This window comes from Mustela erminea, chromosome 20, assembly GCF_009829155.1.
Source record: "Mustela erminea isolate mMusErm1 chromosome 20, mMusErm1.Pri, whole genome shotgun sequence".
Taxonomy (NCBI): Eukaryota; Metazoa; Chordata; class Mammalia; order Carnivora; family Mustelidae; genus Mustela; species Mustela erminea.
Window position 1 is genome coordinate 26,906,635 of NC_045633.1, and position 27,397 is coordinate 26,934,031.

Consider the following 27,397-nt stretch of genomic DNA (forward strand, 5'->3'; position numbering starts at 1 on the left):
GTTTGCATGCCCCCCAAAACCCAGACTTATTACAGTCAGACTCTGAGCCAAGACCCCATGAGGGTTTGCACGCCTCTGCTCTCTCTTTTGGAATTCTGCAGCCAGCATACCAACAAGCCTGTGCTGACCTGCTGGATAATGAGAGACATCGCCTCTGTATCAGGCATCACTTGCTGCCTAACAAATTAGTCCAAACCTAAGCAGCATAGAACAACACACATTTATTACCTCCTGTTTTCCATGGGTCAGGAATCAGGGCTTGGGTGGTGGTATCTCTGAAGGCCACACTCATCAGGTCAGCTGGGGCCAAGGTCATAACAAAGTCCTCCTGGGGCAGAATCCACTTCCAGGCTCCACGACCAGGTATCGGTAGGCTTCACCTCACCCAGGGCTGCCGGCCAGAGGCAAGCCCCACGTCCTTGCCGCATGACTTCCGCAGAGGGCATTTTATAGCATTGCTGAGTGCCAAAACGAGAAGCAGAGAACAATCAAGATGGAAGTCATAGATTTTTACGACCTCATCTCACCAGGGATATCCTATCACTTTCACTGTATTCTCTTTGGTGGAAGTGCGTCAGTAGGTCAAGCTGAGAACTCCATCCTCCATGGAGCGTCCTTGGACCTCCCCTTCTTACAGATCTCCTTTTGTCTGACCTCATCCCATCTGGTGCCTATGCTGGCCACCTGGCATTGATCACATCCCTCTAAGAGCACCTGGCTCTGTGTTTGGCATGGCCTGGTCGCCACGCTGGTCTTGGTGGCTTTTTCACTTCCTTGCGAGATCTTCCCTATGGGGCAATCCAGCTCCCTGTGCCCCAGGATGGATATGAGTTGTGCGTCCTCCAGATACCCCATAATTGTGCCTTCCATATTGCAGAAACTTGATGACAGCTTGATTCAGCTCTCCATTATTACACAGGTGTGAGCTTTTAAAAACTTGAAGATCTTAGCAAATACATAGATCGAAAGAAACAATGCAGAGGGATCCTAGATACGGTTCACCTACTTTTCCCCAACGGTATGAACTTGCATAACTATAGGACCATATCACACCTGGAAATTCATGTCATCTGCCCACTTAATGCAGCTTTCATCAGGTTCACATGCATCTGTTTGTGTGTGTGTGTGTATGCAGGTATTTCGTTGTATACAATTTTATAATGTGCGGATTGTGTGACCACTGTTGACCACAGTAAACACACAACTGTTCCAACAAAAGGATCTCTTGTGGGGCACCTGGGTGACTCAGTCAGTTAAGTGTCTGCTTTTGGCTCAGGTCATGATCTCAGGGTCCTGGGATTGAGTCTCCACATTGGACTCCCTGCTCAGCAGAGAGCCTGTTTCTCCCTTTCCCACTGCCTGCTGCTCTACCTACTTACGCTCTCTCTCTGTCAAATAAATAAATAAAATCTTTTTAAAAACCTCCAAAAAACCTCAAAACGGATCCCTTGTGCTGCCATTTTATATCCAGAGCCCCCTCTCCTTATCGCCTCCTACCTCCCCCCAAGAACCTCTGGCCACAACTAACTTGTACCCCATCTCTAATTTTATTATTTCAAGAGGGCTTTGTATTTTTAAAATTATTTTGATTAACAAATAATGTATTATTTCCCCCAGGGGTACAGGTCTGTGAATCATCAGGCTTACACACTTCACAGCACTCACCATAGCACATACCCTTCCCAATGTCCATAACCCAACCACCCTCTCCCTACCCACCCACCCCCCAGCAACTCTCAGTTTGTTTTGTGAGATTAAGAGTATCTTATGGTTTGTCTCCCTCCTGATCCCATCTTGTTTCATTTTTTTTCCTTTCCCTACCCCCAAACTCCTCATCCTACCTCTCAAATTCATCATATCAGAGAGATCATATGATAATTGTCTTTCTCTAATTAACTTATTTTGCTCAGCATAATACCCTCTAGTTCCATCTGCATCATTGCAAATGGCAAAATTTTGTTTCTTTTTATGACTGCAAAGTATTCCACAGTGTGTGTGTGTGTGTGTGTGTGTGTGTGTGTATGTGTGTGTGTCTTTATCCACTCGTGGACATCCATCTTTATCCACTCATCTGTTGATGGACATCTGGTTCTTTCCATAGTTTGGCTATTACGGACATTGCGGACATTGCTGCTATGAACATTAGGGTGCACATTCTCCTTTGGATCACTGCATTTGTACCTTTAGGGTAAATACCCAGTAGTGCGATTGCTGGGTCATAGGGTAGCTCTATTGTCAACTTTTTTTTTTTTTAAAGATTTTATTTATTTATTTGACAGAGAGAAATCACAAGTACACTGAGAGGCAGGCAGAGAGAGAGAGAGAGAAGGAAGCAGGCTCCCTGCTGAGCAGAGAGCCCGACGCGGGACTCGATCCCAGGACCCTGAGATCATGACCTGAGCCGAAGGCAGCGGCTTAACCCACTGAGCCACCCAGGCGCCCTATTTTCAACTTTTTGAGGAAACTCCATGCTGTTTTCCAGAGTGGCTGCACCAGTTTGCCTGTCGTTTCCTAACTGGTTAATTTTGGCCATTCTGACTGGTGTGAGGTGGTATCTCACTGTGGTTTCTCATTGTGGTATTGTGGTATTTCCCTGATGCTGAGTGATGTTGAGCACTTTTTCATGCATCTGTTGGTCATCTGGATGTCTTCTTTACAGAAATGTCTGTTCATGTCTTCTGCCCATTTCTTGATTGGATTATTTGTTCTTTGGGTATTGAGTTGAATAAGTTCTTTATAGATTTTTGGGTACTAACCCTTTATCTGATATGTCATTTGTGAATATCTTCTCCCATTCTGTCAGTTGTCTTTGGTTTTGTTGATTGTTTCCTTTACTCTGTAAAAGCTTTTGATCTTGATGAATTCCCATAGTTCATTTTTGCCCTTGCTTTCCTTGCCTTTGACGATGTTTCTAGGAAGAAACTGTTGCAGCTGAGGTCAAAGAGGTTGCTGCCTGTGTTCTCCTCAAGGATTTTGATGGATTCCTGTCTCATATTGAGGTCTTTTGTCCATTTTGATTCTATTTTTGTGTGTGGTGTAAAGAAATGGTCCAGTTTCATTCTTCCACATGTGGATGTCCAATTTTCTCAACACCATTTGTTGAAGAGGCTGTCTTTTTTCCATTGGACTTTCTTTCCTTCTTTGTTGAAGATCAGTTAACCATAGAGTTGAGGGTACATTTCTGGGCTCTCTGTTCTGTTCCATTGATCGATGTGTCTGGCTTTGTGCAAGTAGCATACTGTCTTGATGATGACAGCTTTGTAATACAGCTTGAAGTCTGGAATTGTGATGCCACCAACTTTGGTTTTCTTTTTCAACATTCCTCTGGCTATTTGGGGACTTTTTTGGTTCCATGTAAATTTTAGGATTATTTGTTCCATTTCTTTGAATAAAATTGTTTTTATTTTGATAGGGATTGCATTAAAATGTAGATTGCTTTAGGTAGCATAGACATTTTCACAATATTTGTTCTTCCAACCCATGAACATGGAATGTTTTTCCATTTCTTTGTGTCTTCTTCAATTTCTTTTATGAGTACTTCAGAGTTTTCTGAGTACTGATTCTCTGCCTCATTGGTTAGGTTTATTCCTAGGGATCTTATGGTTTGGGGTGCAATTGTAAATGGGATCAACTATTTAATTTCTCTTTCTTCTGTCTTGCTGTTGGTATATAGAAATATAACTGCTTTCTGTGCATTGATTTTATATCCTCACACTTTACTGAATTCCTGTATGAGTTCCAGCAGTTTGGAGTGGAGTCTTCTGGGTTTTCCACATAAAGTGTCATATCATCTGCAAAGGGTGAGAAATTGACTTCTTTGCAATTCAGATGCCTTTTATTTCTTTTTGTTGCCTGATTGCTGAAGCTAGGGCTTCTAGTACTATGTTGAATAGCAGTGGTGATAGTGGTCATCCCTGCTGTGTTCCTGACCTTAGGGGAAAAGCTCTCAGTGCCTTTAAGAATGATATTCGGGGTACCTGAGTGGCTCAGTGGGTTAAAACCTCTGTTTTCGGCTCAGGTCATGATCTCAGGGTCCTGGGATCAAGCCCCGCATCACATCAGGCTCTCTGATCAGCAGGGGGTCTGCTTACCCCTCTCTCTCTGCCTGCCTCTCTGCCTACTTTTGATCTCTGTCAAATAAATAAATAAAACCTTAAAAAAAAGAATGATATTCACTGTGGGTTTTTAATAGATGGCTTTTATGGTATTAAGGTATGTACCATCTATCCCTACATGTGAAGAGTTTTGATCAAGAAAGGATGCTGTACTTTGTCAAACGCTTTTTCAGCATCTATTGAGAGTATTATATGGTTCTTATTCTTTCTTTTATTAATGTATTGTATCACATTCGTTGATTTGCAGATGTTGAACCAACCTTGCAGCTCAGGACTAAACCCCACTTGGTCATGGCGAATAATCCTTTTATTGTATTGTTGGATCCTATTGGCTAGTATTTTAGTGAGAATTTTTGCATCCGTGTTCATCAAGGATATTTGTCAAGGATATTCATCAAGGATAATTCTCCTTCTTGGTGGGGTCCTTGTCTAGTTTTGGGATCAAGGTAATGTTGGCCTCATAAAATGAGTTTGGAAGTTTTCTTTCCATTTTTTTTTTTTTTTTTTGGAACAGTTTCAGGAGAGTAGGTATTAATTCTTCTTTAAATGTTTGGTAGAATTCCCCTGGGAAGCTGTCTGTCTGGAGCTCTTGTTTGTTGAGAGATCTTTTATAACTGTTTCAATCTCCTTACTGGTTGTGGGTCTGTTCAGGTTTTATATTTCTTCCTGGTTCAGTTTTGGGAGTTTATAAATTTCTAGGAATGCATCCATTTCTTCCAGATTGTCAGATTTGCTGGTGTATAGTCGCTCATAATATGTTCTTATAATTGTTTGTATTTCTTTGGTGTTGGTTGTGATCTCTTCTCTTCCATTCATGATTTTATTAATTTGGGTCTTTTCTCTTTTCTTGTTGATAAGTCTGGCCAGGGATTTATCAATCTTATTAATTCTTTGGCTTAAAATCTAACTTAAGGATTGCCATAAGGACAATGCCACTGCATTGTCTGACATAAGGATTGCCACTGCAGCTTTCTTTTGATGTCCATTAACAAGGTAAATTTTTTTTCCACCCCCTCACTTTAAATCTGGAGGTGACTTTGGATATAAAATAAGTTTCTTGTAGATAGCATGTCGATGGGTCTTATTATTGTTATTTTTTATCCATTCTGATACCCTGTGTCTTTTGATTGGGGCATTTAGCCCATTTACATTCAGAGTAATTATTAAAAGATATTAATTTAGTGCCATTGTATTGCCTGTAATGTGACTGTTACTGTATATTGTCTCTGTTCCTTTCTACTGCTTTTAGGCTCTCTCTTTGCTTTCAGGATCCCTTTCAGTATTTCCTGTAAGGATGGATTGGTGTTTGCAAGTTCTTTTAGTTTTTGTTTGTCCTGAAAGATTTTATCTCTCCTCCTTTCAATGACAACCTAGCTGGATATAGTATTCTTGGTTGCATATTTTTCTTGTTTAGTGCTCTGAATATATTATGCCATTTTTTCTGGCCAGCCATGTCTCTGTGAATAAGTCTGCTGCCAAGCTAATATTTCTACCATTGTATGTTATAGACTTCTTGTCCCGAGCTGTTTTCAGGATTTTCTCTTTGTCACTAAGACTTGTAAGTTTTATTATTAGATGATGGGGTGTGGAACTGTTTTTATGGATTGGGGGGGGTTTCTCTGTGCTTCCTGGATTTTGATGCTTGTTCCCTTTGCCATATTAGGGAAATTCTCTACTATAATTTGCTTCAAGATACCTTCTGCCCCCCTCTCTCTTCTTCTTCTTCTGGGATCCCAATTATTTCAATATTGTTTTGTCTTATGGTATCACTTATATCTTGAATTCTCCCTTCATGGTCCAGGAGTTGTTTGTCTCTCTTTTGCTCAACTTCTTTATTCTCCATCATTTGGTATTCTATATCACTCATTCTCTCTTCTGCCTCATTTATCCTAGCAATAAGAGCCTTGATTTTTTATTGCATCTCATTAATAGCTTTCTTGATTTCAACTTGGTTAGATTTTAGTTTTTTTTATTTCTCCAGAAAGGGATTTTATTTCTCCAGAGAGGGATTCTCTAATATCTTTCAAGCCTTTTTTGAGCCAAGCTAGCACCTTGAGAATTGTCATTCTGAACTCTAGGTCTGACATATTACTAATGTCCACATTGATTAGGTCCCTAGCCTAGCCTAGGTTACTGCTTCTTGCTCTTTTATTTGTGGTGAGTTTTTCTACCTTTTCATTTTATCCAGGTAAGAATATATGAATGAGAGAATAAAATACTAAAAGGATGGCAAAGACCCTAGAAAAATATACACTAACCAAATCAGAAGAGACCTGAAACTGTGGGGAGAAGAAAAGGGGGAAAAAAAAGAAAAAAAAATATATATGTATTAGACTGGTGAATAGAATACAGCCACCCATTTGATTTTTGGTGTATTCTGGTCTCTTAGAAGAAACTGCCTCTCAAAATTTTAAAGAAAGAAAAACTTATATATACAAAAATAAGGGTAAGCACGTTGAAGGGATGGAATATTACTGTAAAGATGAAAATTTTAAGAAGATTCTAAAAAAGGAGTTCATAAGATAAGTTGGTTGAAAAAAGAAAAAAAAAAAAAAAAAGGACAGACTGTGACCAGACTGGAGACTAGAACAAAACCATGTGCTATATTTAGGGCATATTTTGATCTATTAGAAGAAATTGTATCCCAAATTTTTAAAGAAAAAACCCTATATGTATACCAAAAATAAGGTTAAATACAATGAAGGGATAAAATATGACTGTAACAATGAAAATTTAAGAAGATTTTTTAAAAAAGATATTGTTAAGATCAAACAGTTTAAAACAAGCGTTAAAAGAGCAAGAAGGAAAAGTTAAACAAAATAGAATAAGAAAATTTTTTTAAAAATATTTAACTTTGTAAGACTAAAGGATCATGGGGAAAATGCCATGAATTCTATGCGTTGCTCTGGAGTTCTGCTCTTCTCATTGATCTGTGAACTTGGTCATGGCTGGCTGTTCTTGCTGATCTTCTGGGGGAGGGGGCCTGTTGCCGTGACTCTCAAATGTCTTTGCCTGAGGTGGAATTGCACTGCCCTTGCCAGGGACCAACATAATAAGTAATCTGCTCCGGTTTGCTTTTGGGAGCTTTTGTTCCCTGAGCGCTTTCTGTATTGCTTTGGAGGACGGGAATGAAGACAGCAGCCTCCTAGTCTCTGGCCACATAGGAGCTGAGAGCTCAGGGCCCCACTCCTCAGTGCACCCTTGGAGAGAAGCATTCAGTCCCTCCCATCTCCCTGGTCCCCAGGCTTGCTCAGAGGTCACCCCGCTGGTGACAGAGCATTTCTATCTCTGGTGCATCATCCTGTTTGGAGTCTCCAAACCCAGCGGATTCCTGCCTCCAGAGGAGGAAGGTGAGTCTCCTTAAATCTGCCACTTGTGGGGTCCCTGCTCTTAGAGGACTAACCCAACTGTGCTCTGGGTCACAGTTTAAGGTAACTCTGAGCTGAGAACCCACTGCTCAGCTCCATCTCTTCCACTGGTTCCCCTGCACCCATTCCTGGCAGCTCTGCCCCACTCAGACACCCCCCATCTTTCTGTGATCCTATGGGTCCTGAGACCCCACCCCCACCCCCACTCCTGCTTAGCCTCTGGAGCGAGGTCCCTCAGTAGAGTGGACTTCTAAAAGTTCCGACTTTGTGCTCTGCTGCTCCACCACTTGCTGGGAGCTGGCCCCTCCCCCCGTGGCCTATCTTCCCGTCGCTTTGGATTTACTTCTCTGTAAGTCCTACCTTTCAGAAAGTGGCCAACTTTCTGTTCCTAGAATTGCTGCTCTTCTCTTCTATCTGCTGTTGAGTTTGTAGGTGTTTGGGATGGTTTGATAACCATCTAGCTGAACTCCTGAAACCTAATGCTGTTTTGGTCTTCTACTCCTCTGCCATCTTGCTTCCTCTCTCAAGAGGGCTTTATTAACGGAATTGTGTACCATGTAATCTCTTGATGTTTGGTTTTTATTACTCAGCATCACTCCCTGGAGATCCATCCAAGTTATTGTATGTAGCCAGCATTTGTTCTTTTTTATTGCCAAGTAATATTTCATGATAGGAACTTACTATCATTTGTTTAAACAGTCAAACTTTGAAGGACATTTGGGTTGTTTCTGGTTTGGGGCTATTATGAATAACTCTGCTATGAACATTCCCGTGTATAGATTTTAGACTGGACCTACTTTTTTTTTTTTTTTTTAAGATTTTAATTATTTATTTGACAGAGAGTGATCAGAAATAGGCAGAGGGGCAGGCAGAGAGAGAGAGGGGTAAACAGGCTCCCTGCTGAGCAGAGAGCACAATGTGGGGCTCCATCCCAGTACCCTGGAATCATGACCTGAGCTAATGGCAGAGACTTAACCAACTGAGCCACCCAGGTGCTGCTGGGCCTACATTTTAATTTTTCTGGGATATATGCTGGGGAGTTGCAGTTGCTGGGTCAAATAGTATGTCCATGTTTATTTTTTTTATTTCTTATTTTATAAGAAACTGCCTTACTCTTGTCCAGAGGGGTGCTGGGACAATTCACCTCCCCCCCAGCACAGGAGGAATGGTTGGGTTTCTCCACATCTCCACCAGCAGTGTGTGCTATTCCTGGTTTTTGTGTGAGCCATCTGATGGGTGTGTAGCAATAGGTCCCTGTGGCTTTAATTTGGGAATCCCTCCTGGCTAGTGATGCTGGTTATCTTTTTTTTATTATTTTTTTAATGTTGTTCATGTCTTTTACCAATCTTCTAGCTGGATTTTTTTTTTAACTGTCCAGTGTTGAGCATATGAATATATGCTAGGTATGCTAGAAATTTATATTTCTAGGTATGAGTCCTCTGTCAGTAATGTGGTTTGCAAATATTTAATCCCTATCCGTATTTTGCCTTTTTGTCCTCTTAACAGGATCTTTCATGGAGTAAAGTTTTTAATTTTGATGAACTCCACATAACCAAGTTTTCATTTTATTAAATGTGCTTTCCATAAACTCTTTGTCTAGCCCTTTATCCGAAAGATTTTCTCCTATTATTTTTCTAAAAATTGTATCATTGTATTTTCACATTGAAGTGCATGATTCATTTTGAGATACTTTTTGTATAAAATGTGACACTTAGAGGTTCATTTCATTTATGGTGTTGTTATTTACAAGTGTGCCATTATTTCAGCAGTATTTGTTGACTAGGTTATCCCTCTTCCATTGAATTGCTTTCCTATTTTTTTGAAAATTCATCTGGCAATTGTGTGAGTCTATCTCTGGGTTCCCTATTTGGTTTCAGATCCATGGGTTTATTCCCTCTGCCAAAACTACCCTGTTTTGATGACTGTACCTATATAGTAAACATTAATATTGAATAGAGAAAGTTCTCCCAATTTAATGTTTCTTCAAGAACATTTTTAGCTATTGTAGGTCCTATGCTTTTCCATAGAAATTTCAGAACACGTTTGTCTGTGAACAATTTTGCTCAGATTTTAAAAGTCATGAGATCAATTCTGGGAGAACTGACATCTTCTACTATGTTGAATCTTCAAATCCATGAGCATCGTACATTTCTCCATTTGTTTAGGGCTTTTTCTATTCATTTTGTTAGTATTTTATAATATGCAAGATACAGATCCTTTACATGTTTTGTTAGATTTATTCTGAAGTAGATACCAAAGTTGGTCATTTATTTTGGAGTAATTGTGTTTCTAATTTTGCTTTTCACACATTCATTGTTAATATGCTGGAATGTGATAGATTTTTGTGACTTGTTGTTCTATCAAGTGATTACTGGACTCACTTGTTCATTCTAGAAGTTGATTGGAGGCTCCTTAGAATTCTCTATATACAAGTCATATCATTCCTAAAACTTTATTTCTTCTCTCCCAACCTATGTATCTTTTATTTCTTTTTCTTTTCTTCTTTTTTTCTGTTCTACTGGTTAAAACCTACCCCCCCCCCCATTCTATTGGTTAAAACCTCCAGGCACAGAAGTTGTCCTTTTATTTCCAAGCCTGTGGAGAAAACATTTAGTGAGTACTTACTTTCATAAGCATGATGTTAGCTGAAGGTTTTTGGGAGATGCTCTCTATCAAGTTGAGGAACTTTCCCCTGTATTCCTAATTTTCTGAGAGTTTTTATAACAAAGGAGTGTCAGATTTTGCCCTATGTGCTGGGGTCTTATTTTGCATAAATTGGTAAGATCACATGATTTATCTTCCTGAGCCTGTTAATATGGTAGATTACATTAATTTTTGAATATTGACCCAGTCTTGCATCCCAGGAATAAATTCCATTTGGTCATTGTATAATTCTTTTTTTATATATATTATCAGATTCAATTTGCCAAAATTCGTGTTGAGGATTTTTGCATCTAAATTCATGAGAAATATTGGCTTATATATATTTTCTTCTTTCTTGACACTATCTTTTTCTGCTTTTGGTGTCAAGGTGATATTAGCCTCATAAAATGAGCTGGAAGGTGTTACTTTCTCTTCTATTTCCTAGGAGACACTGCGTAATATTATTGGTTGCTGTAGGGATTCCAATACGTACACAATTTATTATGGCTTGCTGGTGTTGAAACTTTAGCACTTGAGTAAAGTGTAAAAAGCCTTATTTCCACTTAGGTCTTTTAATCTCCTCATTAATATATGTGTATTATATGTATGTTAATACATCTGTCAATATGTGTATAATATATATGTTAATACCCATATTAGCAGGTATTGACATGTATGTATTGTGTTAACATGTTATATAACATATATATTAACATATAACACAAGTATGGGCATGCACACACACGTACAACACATATGTCAGTGCTATTCTTTCTTCTCCTTTAAGACTCAGAAGATACAAATGTTAATTGTTTTCATATTGTCTCACACTCTCTGTGATTCTGGGATTTTTGATTGTTGTTGTTGTTTTTCCTCCAGCTTATTTTCTCTCTGCTGGTGAGGATGGGAAGTTCTAGTGATCGGACCTCAAATTTGCTGATTGCCTTCTCTGTCATCTCCACTCTACTGTTGAAGCCATCCAGGGAGCACTGTTCTTCTTGTCCTGGTTATTGTGTTTTTCACTTTTTAAATTTCCATTTGGTTCTTCCCCCCGCCCCATACCTTCTATCTCTTTACTAGGAGTTTCTATTTTTCATTTGTTTCAGAAGAATCCGTAATTGCTTTTTTGAAGCCTTTTTATGATGGCTGCTTTTAAATCCTTGGTAATTCCAATCTCTGATTCATCTCAGTTTGGGTGACTGCTGCTTTCTTTTTGCACCCAGGTAGTGATTTTCCTGGTTCTTGACAAGAAGTGATTTTCTATTCTCTCCTGGGTATTTAGGGTATTACGCTGTGAGACTCTGGATTGTGTTCTATTTTCTTTCTTGAGCAGGCAGTCTCTCTGGGAAGACGTGGGGTGAGGGCTGACTGGGTTGTGTGTTCAGCTTCCCACTGAGCCCCGCGGACACCGTCCTGGCAAACACGGGGAGCTGACACTCTGCCTCCTTGCAATTGGGTAAGAACATTCCCATTGGCTCTGCGGACATCTTCCCAGTGAAAATGGAGAACAAACCTGCCCCATCTGATTGTCTCTGAGCTCCCTGGCCCGGCTTCACAGATGTAGGGATGGGAAAAGTGGACAGCTGACTCCCACTGCTTCATCGTAACAGGGCAGGGGCAGAAGCCTCCCTGACTCCAAGGGAGAGGAGAACTCTTCCTATGCTTCTTTTTTGTGTCATGTCCAGGAGATTTTAGTTGTAAGTGGGAGGGCCTGGGGGTGGGGGGATGGGGAGACCATCGTGTCCAGAGCTAGAGGTTCAGGTATGGCACGATCTTTCTATGCCCTCTCTTGTCTGTTTCTTTATCTGTACATAGGGGCATAATAATACCCATTCCACCTGCACTACAGAGCTGTTTTTAAGAATTAACTAAGATGCTTATGCAAATGAAAGTACAGGGGGAAAATCTTATGCTGGTAGGAACTTTTTTTTATAATGACGGTTATTTCTGAAGCTGGGTCTGGCAATATGGAGCTTGAGAAGAGACAGGATAAGGGGTAGGGCTCCTCCCTCTTCATCTATCAATTTAATGTTGGTGAAAACAAACTGGGCAGCCAAAAGCCAGCCTTCTATTGCCTATACCCTGTTTCTTTTGAGTCCGTGGTGACCTTTCTCTTGACAAGCAATAACCCTGGAGAAAGCTAGAGGAAAAACGAAGATTAAGGTCATGGCAAGGATAAAGTAGTAAAGTAGCTTTAAAGAGCCTAATAAACCAGGATAATTGAATGTAGTAAGGATGGTGACTGGGACAAAGAGGGGTGTCTGCAGCACCATTTCCAGGAAAACAATCGTAAAAGGGAAAAATAATGCTGAACCCAGGAGGGGAGGAGCAAGCCATAAAAGGGACCCAGGGCAGATAGGGATGGCCCCTCAGAATGGTTAGTAATGGCATTGCCTTACTTAGCGGCAGGGGCTGGGACCTCCAGTTGCAATGTTGGATTATGAATCAGGAAGGCCTGGGTCTCCGCAGTCATTGGCCCCCCTTCCAGGGAGGCAAAATGTTCTGAACTTCCTGCCTTGGAGTCTCAGTTCTGCCACCTTGTATCTATGTGACCTTGGGGAAGCTTTTTAACCATTCTATAAAATGAAATTGGTAAAGGTGCCAACCCCACCAGGTTGCTTGAGGGTCAAAGGTGACAGGGTAGGAATCGTCCAAACTGCCCATCATAGGTGATCGGTGTATAGGGCCGTTCCCTTCCCAACTCCAAGGTCAGCGATCTGACCTCAGGCTCCAGCTCTTGGAGGCATCTCTTCCAAAACTTATGTGTTCTGCCATCATTTCTTCCATGTAGTGGCTCAGCATTGGGAAGGGCAGGTCAAGGTGACCTTGCCCTAATCTCCTCTCCAGAATACTGTCCATCCCCTTCTCCTTACTCCTCTTTCTCCTGTGTCCCTGGGGGTCTCCCCTGAGCTTACCATGCAGGGGGTTTTGGAGGCCCAGTCCTTGGTTTACCCCTAAAGAAGGGTGTATTCCTAGATCAGAGTGGGGGCTGGGGCCAACCGAGAGCCAATTCCATCTTCCACTCTCCTGCCCTTATGTCTAGCAGATGCCGGGTTTGATGGAGCTCAAAGTGCCTCAATAAACTAACTCACTGTGCTCAGAAGATGGGTGCTACGTCTGCCCTGTGCAAGGTTGAGGTCCCCTCCCAGGGCTACATTGGATCCAGCTCCTACCAGCTGAGAAGAGCCAACTGTTAGATTTCAGGAGTTTTGGAAGCGGGTTGTTAAACACAGACATTATTAAAAATTAGGTTGTAAAAACTTTAAATACATGATATTGAAAACTTAGATAACAAATACTCAAAAGTTCTCACTCTTTAATTATTGTGGTGTTTGCTCTGGGGGTGGTTCATGTCTGTCATATGTTTAGGACATACTGTATAGCAATGTGGTGGCTTGACATTGGCCGTTGGCCATAGTGGGAGTAGAAACACCATGGGAATCAGCAAACACAAGAGATCAGAGCTGGATTTATTGCTTGGTTGATTGTTTGTGTTTAACACAGTGTTGGAGAAGAGGCTCACAGTGTAGGTTAACGTGAAGAGTGTGCTGTGCTAAATTAGGAAAAGCACGAAGAATTAAAGCAATGTTCTGTCTGTCTCTGGGGACTCTTCCCATATTCAGCAAAGATGGCACTCGGGTCGTGGATGAAGAAGTGAAGTCTGGGCAGACACCTTTGGTTGTTTTACCTCCATCTTAACCAAAGTACAAACGTGTACCACAACTCATGATGGAATTCCTCTCACCAAGCTGGTGGTTAAATGTTAACTGGCCCGCCGCCAGGTCTAGAACAGCGCCTCACGGAAAGGGCATGTCCAAGAAATACTTTCTGGGTGACTGAAATCAGTAAAAACAAGCCACAAAGGACGTGTGGGGCCATCTCACCCATTTGGGATGCTTTGGTGGTGGTGGCCCTGTGCGTTTTGGGTGCTGTCTCTATCCCCATCCTCACTCTGCCCCACTTTTGCCCGCGTTCAGCTGTGCTCTGTCCTCCAGAGCTCCTCCAGAGGTGACAGGCTCGTGAATCACCTGCTGGTCCCGTGCACAGGCAGATTCAGGGGCGAGGTTCTAGCCACACCGAGCTACATGGAGCTTTACATGGAAGATCAGGTCCGCCATCTTTGAATTTGTCACGTCCTTTTCTTGCAGCGCTGGTTGCTCTGATGCTCACAGGACTGGCCTCTGTACATCTTTTGGGTCTCTTCCCAGGACCGAGAACTGTCCACAGAATGAAAGAGAGCCCTTCCCCTGCATGTCAGTTCCCTGTACAGCATCATTTGTCATCATCCCCTCCTCCAAGAATGTAAGGCCCTTGGGAGTTCTCCTGTCCTCCCTGGGGACTTCGTAATAGTAGGTGCACAATACATCTTTCTGAGGCGATGGTACTGATGTCGCGACTACTCAGGGGGTTCGAGTCAGAGCACTGGACGCTGTTCCGGGAAGGTGCGGGGTGGGGCAGGGGTGTTTATCCCTCACCTACCAGGAAGGGAGGACTTTTCTTACACGATGGGCAGTAGAGCCCTCTCTCATCATTTTGGCTCCTCTAGCATCATGACCCCTCACCAAGAGTGCAAACCTCCAGCCCCAGCAATCACCCCATTTTCTTCCCCCGACCCCTGCCTGGTCAGCTCTTCCTGGCGCATGCAGATGGCCAGGCAGCGGGCCCAAGGGGAGGCCCTGGGTAAGGGCTGGCTGGCCAGCTGCTGCTTTCTGCACAGTTTCTGTAGAGTTTTGCTTAAACAAGGAGCATGTAGACGCCGCACAGGTAGCACCTGGAGGTACATTCAGGCCAGCCTGGTGCCCCTGGCACTTTTCTCAATTGCAGACACTCTCTAGAGCTACGCTGGGCTGTGGATTGTGTCACCAACTCAGCCAAGAGATGCCTGGAGCCCTTCAGTTTGGGGGCAGGGGGAGACGAAGTCTCTGGAGTGTCTGGAATTGAGCCCCCTTGTGACTACTCTTTTTAAAAAAAATTTTATTTAAATTCAATTAATTAACATAGAGTGTATTATTAGTTTCAGAGGTAGAGGTCAGTGATTCATCAGTCTCATATAACACCCACTGCTCATTCCATCACGTGTCCTCCCTAATGTCATCACCCAGTGACCCCATCCCTCCACCCCTCTTACTTCCAGCAACCCTCAGGTGGTTTCTTCTGATAAGAGTCGCTCGTGGTTTGTCTCCCTCCCTGATTTCATCCTGTTTTATTTTTTCCTCTCTTCCTTTATGTTTCTTAGATTCCACATATGAGTGGAATGAGATGATCATTGTCTTTCTCTGACTGACTTATTTCGCTCAGCATAAGACCCTCTAGTTCCGTTCACGTCATTGCAAATGGCAAGATTTCGTTTCTTTGATGGCTGAGGAATATTCACGTGTGTGTGTGTGTGTCTGTGTATTTATATATTTATATACACCCCCTTGTGACTACTCTTAACACTAAATCAACACATGGAGTGTCTTTTGTGATTTTTACCTTCTACACCCAGAATTTTGATAACATCAGCACACATACCACACAGCTGAGTAGGACACCCCTGCTCGTGTGCCGGGCATCCTTTGAATTCATTTAACCACCCCGACAATCCCACAGAACAGAGTCTCCTCCTGTCCGAACTTGGAGACGAGGCGCTCGACGCACAGAGAAGGTAAGTCCCCTGCCCCAGGTTAAACAGCGAATGGGGAGAGCTGTGATCCTGAGGACCAGAAGCTCAGCTGCCTAGACAAAAGGTGAGCACCCGGTGTCTGTTAAGGACCAGATCATACAGACTTCAGGCCTTGTGGGCCATGCAGCCTCCGTGCAACCCCTCACCTCTGCCACCAAAGTGTGAAAGCAACCCGGGGACAGTCTGGAGCTTTGTGGCATCGTGGTATTCAGGAAAACAGTACTCAGCTCTCGCCTCCCCCGGACATGCAGCCAGTGTGGCCAGTGTTCAAGAGAAGCCACAGGTGTGGATGTGAGGGGTATGTGTGTGTGTGTGTGTGTGTGTGTGCCCGCACATCTGCTATCTCCTTTTTCAAATGTTGGCTCGGATTACTAAAACAAAATCAAAAGTCCTGTGCAGACCAAGGAGAAGGTGTTCAAGGACTGACTCTGCCCCACAGGCTGCTGGTTTATAACCTCTCGGCTCTGGAAACCTACCAAACAACGCCGCATTTATTAAGTAATAATTCATCTGTTTTCCCATATTTTATTTATCAAAGACCTCGGGAACCGTCAAGCCGAACTCCTTATCAGCAGGAACTGACCAGCGGACAAGTGTTACCTCCCAGGGTTGGACGATAAATCCTGGCGAACCAGGAAACCCTGACATTTTAATTAGCTGGGACATCCTTATCAGCAGTGAATCCTGACCATGCCATCTCACATTGTTTGTGAACCCCTAATTGGGAATCTCTGATTTGGTCCCTCAAGGGCCACCTCACACACACGGGAGGGCTCATTCTCATTATTCTACAGTGGAGGCCACCTTTGTATTATTCAACAGACCCCACCAGCTCAGCCGGGCATCTTGAGTGGCTGAATCAAAAAGTAAAAAGGGAGGTTCTGTTTGCCGCAGCAGCAGGAAAAAAAACCCACAGATTTTTTTGGGGGGGTGGTGAGAGGCACAGAAGAAAGAACTGTTCTAGACCCAAGCAAGGCAGTAGACAGATTTCTTCCTCTCAGGCTCCTGGAGACAGTGGAATGCAGTGGAGACGGGACCACACAGAAGCTTTGTTCCTCTCAAGCACCATATTCACCCGAAAGGCCCCTTCTTACCTGTCGTCTCCATGGAGACTTGGCGGAGGGGTGGGGGAGAGAGGTGTCCCTGTTTCTTAAAGGAGTTAGAAAACCCAAGCCTTCAAGAGAACCACAACTTTGATGGGATCCCATGCAAGAATGTCCCCCTGCCCCTGCCCCATCAAATAAAAACAAATCCATTTGGTAAGGAGGGACTTCATTCGAAAGGGTCGTTAGTGGAGGAAAGGGGGGGGCGACAGGGCACTGTGGCAATGTGGGGAGAGCTCAGGTCTTGGTCTGTAGGCATTGTGGGATTAGGCAAAAGGGTTTTCTTTCATGGGGAGGAGTGAGCAAGGCTAGGAAGAAGGGGCATGGGCTGGAGATGGCCGGGGTGTGGGCCGGAGAATTCTCACCTGAGACAGGCCTGCTTTGGGGGGGTGGCTGTCGGCAATCCCTGAGTGTGGGCCAAAGGTCAGGCACCCACAGGGCAGAGAGGTGTTTGCCATGGTTGACCAGTGGGGACTCATCACTGGTGAAACAAAGGATGGGAATTTGGTGGTCTGTGTTTGGCCTTGACTGAGATAAATATGGCAGCAGCATCCTCGAGTCTTATCTGGGTCACGTGGCAAAGGGTGTTTGTTCACGACAAGCTGCTTCCAGACCATAGAATGGGGAGGGACTTCCTAACCCTGGTGTTTTCCAGGAGCACAGGGCTGAGGTAAAATTCAAGGCCCCCCTCGCCCCCAGCCCCAGGCATCACAGACAAATCTATGGCTTATGGAAATTTTTTTGAATTCTACTACCTTTGCCTAGAGCCATCGAATGAATTTTCTGGGCCTCTCCCTTCCGGAAAGTTCCCTTCCATCTCCCCCAAAGGAGCGGGTCCCTCAACTCTGGAAGGGTCTGCAGAAGGAAGCAGGGCTGACACTGAGTGAGGGGCTTATCTCAGTTTCCCCTGGAATTGGGAGGAGGCCCTTCCCAAGGTCCACCCATCCCTGACACTGTAAAGGGGTTCCGGGGTATCCTGGACCTGAGGTTTTCACCCCTTTCCGAATCCCTTTTCACCCTTAATTCCAAACCAGCTCTTTCCACAACCGCAGACTCTGACCCTACTTACCAGGTTCTGTTGCTAAACCTGAGAGCTTTTTGATGATCCTAAAAGGCCTGTAAAAATATTGCCAAGAGCTGGGTTGCCACAGATATGGAAAGTTTAAACTATTTTCCTATGACAGTACAAATAACACTCATTGGCATCATTGTAACCACTAACCGCGCTGTGGGTGTGGCTGCGTGCCAGGCCCTGTGGGAAGCACATCACTGCTGTGGACAGACCCTCGGATCCAGGCAGCAACCCCGTGGATCTAGTCTTACTCCTCCCATCATACAGATGACAGGACTGAGGTTCTGAGGGCCGTGACTGGTCGCAGAGCTGGGATTTCAACCCTGGGCAGCCCGGCCCCAAGACAGGACTTCCCCCAACCAACTCCACAGCCCCAGGGTCTACAGAAAGCACCATCTTGTTTCCCAGAAATTATTATTTTCTACTGGTTGGCAGGTGGAGTGGAGGCGGGACACCTGCTGGGACCTTGGTGAGAGTGTCTGCTGCAGAGGCAAGCGGGTAGGTCTGTTTTAGGGAAAACTGGCTGCTGACAGAGGCCGCCCGTTACCTCCAAGGCACAGTTTCTAGCCCCATGTTGGGAACTGAGGTGCTTTTCCTTTTAAGAGGCTCTCAGAGTAAATGAACTTGAGATTTCATTAAGATAGCTATTGTGTGAGAAAACTGGGCAATCTGGCTGAACAGGTTTTGGTTTGGTTTTGTTTTTTAAAAGAACTACCTACTTTAAAATGAGAATAGTATTAGTTACATCTCCAAAGGTTGAGAGGTTGGGGTGGGGGAGGGAAGAGGGAAAGCTTAGAGTAGGGGAAGCAGGTGGCTGACCCCTGTGGTGCCGGTGATATGGGAGTTGGCCCAGGAGGTGAAACAGGGCCAGTGTGGGAACAGAACGCCAGCAGCCTCACCCCCCGCCCCCCAATTTGGGTTAAATCTCTGTTCCGCCTCCTAATGAGCTGCATGGCCTTTAGTGGGCTGTAGTCCCCTGGGTGAATGTCGGTGTCCTCAGATAAAGGCAGGCATCCTAATCGCGTCTGCCCAACGGGCTCTATGAGGATGAATGAAATCATCCACATAAATACATCCTGTCTATAAAGTGATGACTAAGTCAATATTCTTTTTAAAGTAGGCATAATTATCCTCACTGTACGCAGAGGAAACCAGTTGGAATGGCCAGACCCACATCCTAAGGCTAGTAAGCAGTGGACTTGGAGTCAGCAGATCTGGACCCAGATTCCAGCAGGCAGTAAGTCATTAGGAACCAGGAGGTAGTATTAATGGTAATGGTGAGTATCAGTGTTGTTACAGGCTGGTGGCTTGGGGTCTGGGATCGGGGCTGACACCCCGTTGTGACCGCCCAGCAGTAACAGCTACTAATGAGGACGGGGCTCACAGGATGATTATCGGGAACAATTTGCTTGCAGACCTTGGCCTTGCTGGCTTTATAGTCTGGTGAGGCAGAGGGAGGCAGAGAGCTCTTGCGAGCCCGCAGAATTCCTCTTCAGGGGTGAGGTGACACTGTCACTTCAGCCGGAAATTTAACCCCACTGCCCCATGCTCAGGGATACACAAAAGGAATTGAAAAGATTTTCCAGGGATGCTGTGGGATCACTTGTCTGGATAATGATTACAGGGATTACAGAGAGGCAGTGGGGCAATGGCTGCAAGGGAAACTGGCGAGTCAGCCCCTGTCACTGGCTCGCTGTGCAACTTTGGGCATGTACTTTAACGTCTCTGAGCACTGCTCTACTCCTTTTATAAAATGGAGGCGATGATAACCTGCTGCGAAGAGCTGGGGTGAAGATGGAATGAGACCCTTGTAAGGTACCTGGCACCTAATAAAACCCAGGATAAAATTTAGCCATTATTTGGAAAGATGAGTCCTTCTTGTCTCCCAGGGAGGCGGGAGTCACATCTGTCAGGGGCGGGTGGACTGATTCGGAGGCACTGCAAACATGTTGTCTTCTCTTCACACACCACGTGGTGGCCACCTTGAGCCCACTCCTGACCTCTCAGAAGGAAGTCAGTAAGGACCTTGCAGGTCCCACTATCCTGGCAGTGCCCCCCACTCTTTACCTGCCCTCCAGGAACCCCCAGGCCCTTCCCTTCGGTGTGTCTGAGTTCTATTCTGTCCTGTGGAGGAAACCAAGTTCTTAGCCTGACATTGGCCTTTTCCTTTTTGTTTTAAAAAAAAAAGAAAAAATGGTGAGAAATGTTCCCTTCTTGCCTTCCTGCACCATCTCCTCTTTCTCTCCCTCAATTTCTTAGGAATGAAATCACCCAAGATATAAATAAAATGTTCTAAGTAAAGCTCTCCTCAACTGCAGCATAAGACATATCTGCGTATGTATGTGACTGTCAGCCAAAATAAATTAACCTCCAATGGAAGTCATTCTCATGTAATTAATTATTCTTGTATCAGCTGAAAGAGACAGGTGCACCATTGACGTGCCTTGCCTGAATTTCTCAATGAACATCTTAAGAAGGCTGCACTTAAAATACAGAAAATGACTAGGACACAGCTATCGCTTTTGTTCTGATACTGTTCCTTGACTTAGAACCTTTATTTCTCAATTACTACAAACAGAAAACAAAAGAACTCACATGAAAGGCATTTGGAAGTACAGGAGGTATGTGACGGGCTAATTAAGCCGCAGGAAAGCAGCCTCATGTGTCAGCTGATGTTTTCCTTCTCCAGCTAGAGAAAGGGGTTTAGGTTGCTTGGGGATTTACAGCAAAACAACCTGTGATGGGGCACGTCTGTTATTGGCTAGAGTTCTTCCTGCATCTTGGAGGTCAAAGCCCTGGCATGTTAAAATATTTGTACAAGATGAGAAAATAGGATGTATGAGGAGTTGGCCAGGTGAATTTGCAACCTGTTGAGTGAAATCATCCAAAGAAGGACTGTTAGGGAGTTGGAGTCTCTAGTGGAGTGCCTTCTAGCTCTTTCCTTAGCCTTCTTTGAACCGTCAAAGGGGGACATGACATGAATCTGGGGAGACAGTGACTATACTGGGAGACTGAATCAGACCAACCAACTCCAACAGACGAAATGAGGGGCTGATTGAACAAGCTGGTTTCTAAAATAAATGCAAATTCTTACACTGGCGGTTAGAAAAAACACAGGATACAAAGAATTAACTTAAAAGCAACCTTCTGATCATAACCCTTTCTGAGCTGTCTGGTTTTAAGGGTGCCTCTTATTTATGAACAGCAAATAACTGTATTTTAAATCCAATTAGATATCTAATAGGTGATCTTAACCCAATCACATTTATTGTGATGCCTGATATACTGGGGTTTAATTGTGTCATCTCATTTTGTATTTTTCTATTTACCACGTCCCCCCCGCCCTTACTTTCTTTTATGGATCAATAAAGTTTTCTTTTTTCCTTTCCTTCTATTGTGTTGGAAATGATAGCTTTATGCTTCTGGTTTTTTTGTTTGTTTTTGCTACCCATACATTTTTTTGAACAAAAAGATTTTATATTTTTCTTAAAGCCTAAAATTACATAGTATCTCTGTCCTTCCCTCAGGTGAGAAAAGGGCCTTTTCCTTCCCATTTTCCATGTTACTTCCCTATAGAAGTGCACATCTATCTTTTGTAAACACAAACTAGTCCTGCTAAGATCAGTGGTTAGTAAAATCTATCAAATTACTCAATGATGTCTTTACTCACTCTTGCTGCTTGTGGCCCACTTCTCCACCAGAGTGGAGTGCATCTTTTTTCTTTTCTTTTTGCTGAAGTGCATCCATTAGTAGCTTTCTTGTGGAAGGATGGGGCCATCTGTGCAAGTAAACTCTTCCCGTCCTTTTATGCATGAAAGTATCTTTGTTCTCACTCTTGTGCGATAGCTTCCCGGGGTATATAATTCTAGATTGACAGTTATGCTTCCTCAGCTGTTTTGTGTTTGAGAGCATCTAATGCTGCTGATGAGATGTCTGGATTGTCTTTGCTTTATGGGGAGATCAACGTCTTCTCTCCAATAGTGATGAATCTTTTCTATCTTTAAAACTCTGCAGTCACTGAAGTTGTCTGTGTGTCAGTTTGTGTTTATCCTACTTAGTGCAAGATGTGAAATTTCTAATTAAGGATCCAATATCTTCCCACAAAAACAAATTCAGCAAATAGAAAAGCCACCTCTTATTCTTGAACAAGATGATTCAGCATCATAAAGATATCAACAATCCCCATAAAAATGTCATGTTGTCACCCCCCGCCATGCACCCCCCCAGAGCCAGACAAGACGATTTGAATGTTTAAATGCAGGGAAACCACACAAAAGGGAAATAAAGGCTAACTACTGTAAACATATTATATGGCTTCTTTGAGTAAGAATGTGGTTATGCTAGGGCATAAGTAGATGGAAAGATCAACATAAGAAAGATTAACACAAATACCAGAAACAGACCCAAGGACATAAGAAAACTTAGTCTGTGTTAAACATGAGGTCTCAAATCATTGGGAGAAAAGATAGACTTTTTTTTTAAGATTTTATCTATATTTATTTGTCAGATTGAGAGAGAGAGAGAACACAGGAAGAGTGGCAGGCAGAGGCAGAAAGAGAAGCATGTTCCCTGTGGAGCAAGGAGCCTGCTGCGGGACTTGATCCCAGGACCCTGGGATCATGGCCTGAGTCAAAGGCAGCAGTTTAACCAACTGAGCCACCCAGGAAACCCAAAGGTAGACTTTTTAATAAATGGTTTTGTAGTAGGTATTTATACTTGGACAAAATTGAATTCACTCCTCACACCATAAACTAGAATAAATTCAAAATGGATTAGAAAGCTAAAGTAAACTGTTTTTTAAAAAATTATGGGTGAATTCCTTTACAACATGAATATGGAGAAATTCTTTCTAAATGTGATGAAAAACCCAGATGCAATCAATAAAAAGACTGATCATTTGATTGTTAAAAATATACCCTTGTATGATTAAAAAAGTCAATGCAAGCAAAGTAAAAAACACACACTAAATGAGAAAGCATGGAATATAAGTATTATATGTATAAAATATATTATAGACAAATATATGTCCCTAATACTATAAACTCCAATATATATGGTGTAATAACATCCCTAATATATAAAATCCTTTTAAAAAGGAGGAGTGAAAGACCACAAACTTGATTGAAAACTGAGCAAAAGGCATAATCAGATAGTTCATAAAAATCAACGTACAAGTAGCGTAGAAACACGAAACACATAAACATATGAAAAGATACTCGCTTCTTAATGAGAGGAATAGAAATTAAAACTACACCCAGGTACCATCTCTTTCCTTTTGTTCTTGAAGAAATTCTAGACCTGAATGATACTTTTTCTTGAAGAAGACACAGTGGGATGCAAAGTGGCTATTCCTTCCAGAAGAAAATATGGTGCTATCCAACCAACTACAAAGCACGTACGCTTTGACACTCTGATCCCATTTTTACGGATTTACTCTGAAGACACCTCTGCAAATTTAAAACAGCACATGAACAGGCCAGGTATTACAGTCTTGTTTCTCATAACAAGATATTGGAAACAACCCAAACACCATTCCTAGGAGACTCCTTGAAAAAATTATGGTACACCCATGCAGTCAACTGCTGTGAAGCAGAGAAAGCAATGGGGAAGATCCTTAAGAACTGATAGAGTGTTTTCCAGGATATGTTGTTAAGAGAAAAGAGCAAATTGCAAAAGAGAATTGGGATATCCTAAGGGTGTGTGTGTGTGTGATTTTTTTTTTTTTCCTGGAAAGGAACACAAGAAAGAGAAACAAGTTAAGAGCTTCTTCTAACATTTCTTACAAGGTAGGTCTACTGGAGACAGATTACTCACTTTGTGTTTGAAAACATGTTTCTTCCTGACTCTTGAAGGACAGCTTTCCTGGTTCTGTTTTCTAGGCTAAAGGTCTTTTTCTTTTTATGACACGTTAAGTATTCTGCTCCATCCTCTTCTTGCTTGTGTGGTTTGCGAAGAGAACTCTGATGTGATTTTAATCCTCGTTCTCTGTACATAAGGTGTTTTCTTCCTCTGGCTTCTTTGAAGATCTTCCATTTGTCTTTGATTTTCTGCAGTTTGAATGATAGGCCCAGGTATAGATTTTTTGGTGTTTATCCTTCCTGATGTCTTCTGAGATTCCTGTAAATGTAGTTTTGGGTCTGTTGTTAATTGTTAAAAACTCTCGGCCATTATTGTTTCAAATATGTCTTCTGTTCCTTTCTCTGTTTCTTCTCCTTCTAGCATCCCCCTTACACACATGTTGTACATCTTGTAACTGTCCCACCGTTTTGGGTATTTGTGTCCCCCTCTGACCCTTTCTTTTCATTCTTCCTTCTATTTGCATCTCAGTTTGGGACGTTTCTACCGACATTTTTCAAGCTCACTGGTTCTTTCCTTGACCATTGTCCAATCTACCAGCTTGCCATCAAAAACGTTCATTTCCGTCGCAGAGTTTTTGATGTCTAACATTTCCTTCTGATTCTCTATTTGCAATTCTTTATCTCTGCTTACCCATCTGTTCTGGCATCTTGTCCACTTTTTCCATTAGATCCCTTAGCCTATGAGTCATAGTTGTTTTAAATTCCCAGCCTGATAATGTCAACATCTGGGTCGTATCCAAGTCTGGTTCTGGTGCTTGGTTTGTGTCTTCAGACTCTGTTTCCTCTTGCTTTATAGTGTGCCTGAAATACTTGCTGAAAGTCAGCAGGTAACAGGAGCTGAAGTAAGGAGACCTCAGTCTAGCTCTCTGGGATTCTTATATTGGTGGCCTGTGGTTCTTGTCCCTTAGGGACATTGACAGGGTGTTATTGGAGAGCAGGTCCTTTCGGTAGGTGCCTCTGCTCATTCCTGCCCCCTCAGGAAGTCACCTGGGGCCACTGTTTCTGTATTTCAGCCCCTATTCATGAGTAAAGAAGTCCTCCTCAGATGACCCAGGCCTCAGATACACGGAGTCAATTTTCTGTTTGCTTTACCCTCCGAGATTTGACTCCCAAAGAATCTGGGTGTTTTTCAAGGGCGGTTAAGTCTTAAAACATATTTTTATACTTACTATAATTTCATAGAAATCATTATTTCTATGATTTTGGAGATGGAAGGAAGGAAGCATTGTGTGAACTCATGTTACCATTTTTATGGAAAGTAACCTCCTCTTCCCGCCTATGGCTTTGAAAAAAAACAGCCCGTTTCAGAGAGCATGGATTTCCCTGGCTTTTGATTGCTATCTTAATTAGCTTGTAGACAGACATTTGCTTGACTTGCTTGGATAATGATAACAATCCTTTTGGAAGATTATTGACTGCTACTTTAGATTTTTCAATCAAAAACCTTAAATTGCAAAATTACATATTTCAGGCATGTATTAACTTCAATAACAAAAGTAAAGAGGCCACATAGAATCTTTGAACGTCATTGAACTTCCTGCTCTGATGCACAATTACAGTATTTTTGTGAAATTACAAAGAAAGTAAGAGGACGTGATCTTTCCACTCTTAAAGGCAACTTCTTTTCTTTTCTTTCTTTCTTTTTTTTTTCCTCCCCAGCCCAAATTCAGGCGTATAATCCATGAAGCCACGCAGGGTTTCTGCTACCTGCCCTTCCCAATTGTTGTTCACACTCGGCGCAGGTGATCAGCCAAAATGCGTTTGGGGGAAAATAGTAATTTTGCCCACCCCCAGTCCACTTTCCTTTCTGTCCCCCATCACCGCTCCAATTTGGCCATAATTGTACCGTTCCCATAACAACAGCGAAATAGCTAGAGCTTTGCGAAGGGCTTATAACAGGGTTGTCCACAAAGCCGCTGGCAATGCTGAGCAGCCCCTGCGTATCAGCATCTCACAAAAGAGACAGCTATCAGGGTGAACGTTCTTGGCAGCTCCAGACCTAACTTGCTAACTTGCTGCTGATCACCGCCTCTGCGTTCCCGAACCGAGGCCCGTATTTCTCTTCTGTTCCTCACATGCGCTCAGCCTTCCGATTGTCATTCCCTCGTGGCCTGCTTGGGACATTAAAAGAGGCACACACACAGAGAGAGAAACCCAACGAAAAACTCCCTCTCAGCATATATGCCAACAATGGCAGCAAAAACCAAAGAATAACATTATTGAGGTCTTAGGGTGTATATGAAATTACATGGTAACAATGCCAGCACCAAGCATAAAAACACCTTAACGGGGATTGCTCACTCTCTCTCTTTCTCTCTCTCCATATATATATATATATATATATTTTTTTTTTTTTTCTTTCCCTTTTGCTGAGCCTCTGTATAATCTTTAGGGAGCAAATTTGTTGATGAGGATACAAGAGCTGGCCGGATGAGAAGTTCCTTTGCTACGGACTGCAAGGTATGTCAAGCTAAGTTAGAGGAGTTCTTACCAACAGCTATTTTGATCCCTCAGTAATGAATGAGACAGCTGTTGTGGAGGAACCCGGCACCAAATCCCATTTTCTGTCTGAACCGAGGACTGGTACTTTGCAAAAAGACAGTTCCTCTACCCTTCCTTTGTGAGTGTGCTGCCAACATGCAGGCGGACGTGGGGCAAAACCTGGGGTGCAGGGAGGAAAAGAGACAAGGATGGTGGAATAAGAGGTTGTGATTCACATTCATCTGCGGACCCAGACTCAGGGATTGCTCCAGTGGCGGTGCGGCACCTGTGGCTGCAGGTGTGAAAACCACTGGCAAGGACTGCAGGCAGAGCCGAGGGGCTCCCTCCGACAGAAAGAGATCTTGGGTTTACCTCCTCTGTTGTCCCTGGGAGCTGGGGTAAGCTGGGCTCTGGGGTAACATGATACTTAGAAACCAGAGACCTCCAGGCTTCAGGTTGGACCCATCAGAAATGGGTTTTTCAAATGCATCACTTGGGAGGAAATTTTCATTTTTACCCTGTCCGGGGACAATGCCAATATTTTGCATTTGCAAGAGCTATTGTCTAATTTTCCAAGCAATTTCTTGTGTTTTACTAATGATTTGATTGATCCCACGTGCATTGAAATCTGCTCTGATGGTTGACTTTGTAAAGTGTGGATCACAGACCAGCCGCACTGCCTCCCCTGAGCCAGTGAGAAATGTAGACTCCTGATCCCACCCCAGATGCCTTGGATCCGAATCTGCATTTTAACAAGACACTCAGGTGGTTTAGTGCAAAGGAGGTGTTGGAAACACTGTCCTGGATTCAGCCTATGCAAGTCTGTTCAGGGTGCTCTCGTATTTTTATTTGCTTGGGAAGGATGAATTTGTCATTTTTAAAGATTTATTTACTTATGGACACCTCGGTGGCTCAGTTGGTTAAGCATCTGCCTTTGGCTCAGGTCATGACCCCAGAGTCCTGAGATGGAGTCCCGCATCAGCAGGGAGTCGGCTTCTCCCTCTGCCTGTGGCTCTCCCTGCTCATGCGCGGTCTCTCTCTCTCCTCTCTCTGACAAATAAATAAATTCTTTTAAAAAAATTTATTGGGGGG